Source organism: Triticum aestivum, chromosome 1B (assembly GCF_018294505.1).
Source record: "Triticum aestivum cultivar Chinese Spring chromosome 1B, IWGSC CS RefSeq v2.1, whole genome shotgun sequence".
NCBI classification, from domain to species: Eukaryota; Viridiplantae; Streptophyta; class Magnoliopsida; order Poales; family Poaceae; genus Triticum; species Triticum aestivum.
The window spans coordinates 573,959,888-573,965,137 of NC_057795.1; the positions used below are offsets into that span (position 1 = coordinate 573,959,888).

At 44.2% G+C, this 5,250-nt stretch overlaps 1 non-coding gene across 1 annotated transcript; it reads left to right on the forward strand.

Annotated features, from left to right (window-relative positions):
• Nucleotides 1–1,491: 1,491 nt before the first annotated feature.
• On the forward strand, nt 1,492–1,583 carry TRNAM-CAU (transfer RNA methionine (anticodon CAU)). The gene is given in 2 exon segments: nt 1,492–1,529; nt 1,548–1,583. It is a non-coding gene; the product is annotated as a tRNA-Met (tRNA).
• The last annotated feature ends 3,667 nt before the right edge of the window (nt 1,584–5,250 follow it).

Consider the following 5,250-nt stretch of genomic DNA (forward strand, 5'->3'; position numbering starts at 1 on the left):
AGAAAGAAGCTCATGTGCGCGAGAGAGATGACACCGGCAGCCAAACTGCCGTAGTGTGCAAGGCAAAAACTTGAAGACCATTTGCCATATATAACTTGCCCGAGTTCTCCGTCGAGCACGGAAGGCCAGTATCGGTCGGTGTTAATGCCTCCTCGATCGGGCCAACTTGTGCTGGTTAACTTGGTTAGAGATGTCTACCGGGACGCGTGTGAATGTTCTTCCATCTGAAATGCCCATTTTCGTTCATCCATATAGTATCTTGCCTCTGCACAGTTGCCTCCTCCGGGAATCAAGTCGGTTGTGATCCAGATTCCGACCGATCAGAGTGTTCGGACTCTTTTAATCGTGCCCGCCAAACTCCGGCGAATTTTCCAACAGGAATCTGTGATGTCAAGGCTAGCTCGATCGGTGCGTTGCAACTAGTACCACCCCCTCTGCATGCCTTTATATGCTGGAGTGTCTCCATCTGCCTGGAGAGAGCGGTGCATCGTCTATCAGCAATGGCAGCGATCGGCGCCACCACCGTCTTCGTCGCCACCGGTGCCGCTGCCCCACTGTCGCAGGCTCTAGGTAAGCAAGCTCACCATCCATGGAAAATGTCGGTCGATCGCGTCTCGTGTCATGTGTTAAGACTTAACCTAGCTAGCTTGTTCCGGTTCGTGTTGAATGAAATGCCACAATGCATACTGCGATCCTGAATTTAGGATTATGGTTATGAGTTACGATAAGGAAATTCTGTAAAGGCTAGAGTTAGGTTTTTTTTGCTACAGTTGGCTGTAACTGAGTGGTTAAGGTGTTCTGGTGATTGCTCCCAAGGATTACTCCACCAAAATATCGGCACTAAATTGTTCTGCGTCTGGCTGTTCATGTGTAATCCCTGGATTAACTACCTTCAGTGAAGTTGCCAGTACTCAAATACCTGAACCTTGATGCAATGTCTCTCAAGTTTCGCAGTGTTGTTTAACTGTATGCAAGTATCCTGAATATTGACATGCCGTAAATCTGCAGTCCTTGGAAACATGACCATTGGTGTGACTGATAAAACAGATTGTTGGCTTGGACCATGTGCAAATCGCTGAACCAAGAGCCAGAATGATCTTGTTGGTAGAATGGCACTGCGCTCGTGTTCTTCTTTTATCTATCTGTGTATTGGTCTATTATTAATACCTTAGATTTGAATAAATCCAAGAAGGTATTTGCGTCCGGAATTTACAGAACTTGATCCGCATCCGTGTGATTAAATTGAACTTTGACTCCAATACGAACAAGTCCATCTCAAATTCACCGTGCGCCCAACAGAATTGAAAAATTATGCATGTTGCTTTTTAAGTGCATGATCGGAAGAAGTACTATTAAAAATCAATGTAGCTCTCGACCGGCCTTGGAAGGGAAGTGCTATATGTCAGGAAACATGTTACAGAAACAAGTGCAATATGGAAGTTATCTTCAGATCTGTATAAGGATGTTTGTTTCGCTGCTGAAACAACAAGTGGGGTGGTGGCGCAGTTGGCTAGCGCGTAGGTCTCATAGCTGAAACAATGCGAGTGATCCTGAGGTCGAGAGTTCGAGCCTCTCTCACACCACACTCTAAAAAGAGACCACCGTTGTGATGAAAAGCTCAGTGGCAACTTGGGTCGCCATATCTGAACCTTGGTCTCTCCTTTTTCCTTTTTTTTTTTTGCCTTTGTTCACTTTGAATTTAAAACGAGCTGTTGCTCATTTGAATGTTCTCTGACGGCAAAGGATTCTCACCGAGCAAACCCTACTAATTTGCAGCATTATGCTCCAGATTTATATGTTCTCAGACGGCAGAGGATTCTCACACCTGTATGTGGTTAGTTACTAACAGAACAAGCTGTAGAACTGTCTGTCATACAGAACATGAGGCGGTGATCTGATCTCGAGGAGGGTTCGAGCCTCCCACCCAAAGCATATGTATGCTCCAGATTTATATGTTCTCAGACGGCAGAGGATTCTCACACCTGTATGTGGTTAGTTACTAACAGAACAAGCTGTAGAACTGTCTGTCATACAGAACATGAGGCGGTGATCTGATCTCGAGGAGGGTTCGAGCCTCCCACCCAAAGCGTATGTATGCTCCAGATTTATATGTTCTCAGACGGCAGAGGATTCTCACACCTGTATGTGGTTAGTTACTAACAGAACAAGCTGTAGAACTGTCTGTCATACAGAACATGAGGCGGTGATCTGATCTCGAGGAGGGTTCGAGCCTCCCACCCAAAGCATATGTATGCTCCAGATTTATATGTTCTCAGACGGCAGAGGATTCTCACACCTGTATGTGGTTAGTTACTAACAGAACAAGCTGTAGAACTGTCTGTCATACAGAACATGAGGCGGTGATCTGATCTCGAGGAGGGTTCGAGCCTCCCACCCAAAGCATATGTGACATTATAATGATGAAACTCTCCCTGACAGCTTCTTCGGTCGTCACATCTCCATCTAAGTCCATCAATCATATGACTTATGCAAATATTGAATCTGGTGTAGTATTTTTCCTGCTCTGCATCGACCCATTGCCTATCCCTCCCTTGCCCAGGCGGCGGCACCTCTCTGCTGTGCAGCTCCTCGTCGCCCTGATTGTATGGATGAAGGACGCAATGGTTGGCAAAATTTTGTGTTTCTTTTTTCAAAAAACAATTGATCTAGTATCCAAAATCTTCATGTACCAAGAAGTTTTTTTTCCATCAAAATGACAATACCTAGAAATATAGATTATTTACTACATAATCATACAGTTGGTATACAATGGACTCTGAAGAGAATGGGCAAGAAAAATGCTAATTATCTGGTGCTGATGACATGTGTAGGTGTAGTCTGATGTTTAACTCGTGTTTGCTTCGTCCTTTTTGTTGCCAAAGATGGCACCGGTGAGAAAGGTCATTTGGGCACTGAAAGTATTGAAGTATACATAAGAGATCGTCCATAATTTGTATGGTGCAAATGTAGTAAATCAGATCAGATGTATGGAATGGATCTTACGCTACCAAGGCAGACGAGCCGCCAAACAGTAGGAATTGTTTCGGAAATTTTTCAGTGAGGTCTCATAGCAAACGAGTGAATTGCAAAAAACCACGACATTGAAGGCTAGGTTTGCAGGAACCACAAGTCTACGTAATTGTGCCCAAAACCACTTTTTTTTTCTTTTTTTTGCAAAAAACACTAGTCGGTCGGTTGGGTCATTTTAAGTCAGATTGTGACATGTGGGGCCCCTTTTTGTCAACGTGGCGGCACTGTTCCTCCGTCCGAGCCATCAGACGACATTAGACGCCGTGCCCCACACCGGTTCGAGCCGCTCGGGTCAAACCGACTTGATCCTGTCCCGTCCGGTCCGGTCCTCTCCATCTCTTTTCCTCCCCCGCACTCTCGCCTGTCAGACATGGCGACGGTTAGCGGCGGCGGCGGCGGTGGTGGCGGGTCTGCCGGTGTCGGAGACGATAGGCCACCAGAGGCATATCTCTGCGGGAGCTCAAACCCTAGCGCTTTGGATACGGGCATCCCCAGCCGCAGCCCCGGGCACTCGCTCGAATTTGCGGCGGCTAGATCTTGGGCCAGGGCCATGAAGGACAATCCGACGAAGAGCCACCGGTTTGCCTCATCATTCGGTGGCATTTGGTAAGTTTCCCCTCTCAGTTTCTTATCACTGATGACCTATAGATCGATTCTAGGGTTAGGGTTAGTCTTCCTCGAATTGGTGTTGATGTATGTGTTGTTAAGTTGATTTGTTTGCACTGTTAAACCTAGCTGGCTAGCAGAAGAACTAGATGTAGTCAGTAGGCATTGTTAATTACAGTTCATTTGTAGGCAAATATGCAGTGTAAATTAGAGTGATTATGAAGTGTAAAATGCAATAGCTCTGTTATTAGTAATTATGCAGTGAAAAATGGCAGTAGCTCTATTATATTAATTATGCAGTGTTGATTACAGTAGTGCTCTGTTATTGTAATGATGGAGTGTTGATTGTAGTAGTGCTCTGTTATAGTAATTTTGTGCTCTGTTAATGAAATTTTTTGTACTTTCTTTGTGTCTAGTTTGGATGATGAGGTTTGGGAAGTTGGAATGCACTTCCATGACAGAGACAACTTGGAGAGATCGATATCCCTTTCAGACATCACATATTGTAATTTGGTAACTCTAATAGAGACAGAGGGATATGGGCTGAATGATTACATGTATTTTGTGAGGGAGCCTGGTGTGGGGATTATAGGATTGGATGAAATTTATGATGATGACAAGGTTGATGAAATGCTTGACCATATTGCTAATAAAGATTAGAAGCTAGTGAACTTGACAGTGATTAGGGCCACTGATCCAAGACCTGCAGATTTGAATTCAAGATTTGTGTATAAGGAGCAGGTTCCTTTGAGTCAATTAGGAGAGAAGCCTGTTTATGAAGTCAATCCTTCTGCTGTTCTCTTCAGATCACCATCAAAATGCAATAAACAAAGGCAGCCAGAGCCACTGCAGTTCTACTCCACACAGCAAAGCATAAACCATGGTATTGATGAAGGCAATGCAGTAGATCAGGATGAACTGGAGACATTAATGGAGGTGAAGAGGAGAACAAAGATTGCAAAATTTAGGAAACATAAGAAGTCAGCTGAGCATGTTAAAAAGCTTAAGCAAAAACTACCAGTTCTTCTAACCGATCGAAGATGATTCTAATCTGGATGCAGATGGGATATGATTGCTATGCCCTCCCATCATGCAGTTTCTGCAATAGTGAAAGCTAAATTGCGGCCTAAGGACTTTGTGAGTGATTTCTTCAAGAAGGAAATGTATAAAAAAGCATTTGGACATATCATATTTCCTGTACCTGGTCCAAATCTGTGGCCAAGGACAAGAACTCAGAACATGCATAGAGCCTCCAGTATTCAAAGACAAGGTTGGGAAGCAACAAACGAAGAGGAGAAAAAACCAATTTGAGAAGCCAACACCAAGAGATACATCTAGGATGGCATCTATTACTTGCAGTAACTGCAAACTTGTAGGGCATAGATACAATATTTTCTCCAAGCCCCTCAAGCCAGCTCTTGCTATGAGAATAAACCAGCATCAAGTTAGATAGAGTAGCACCTCAATTGTCTTTATTTTGTCTCCATTGTAACTCACAATCCTTAATTGGTTTTGAAATGCAGCCAGTCACAAGATTTTGCTTCAACAAGAAATGCATCTACAGCTGCTGCACCACCAAGGAATTAAAGAGGCCATCTCCATCTACAGCTGCTG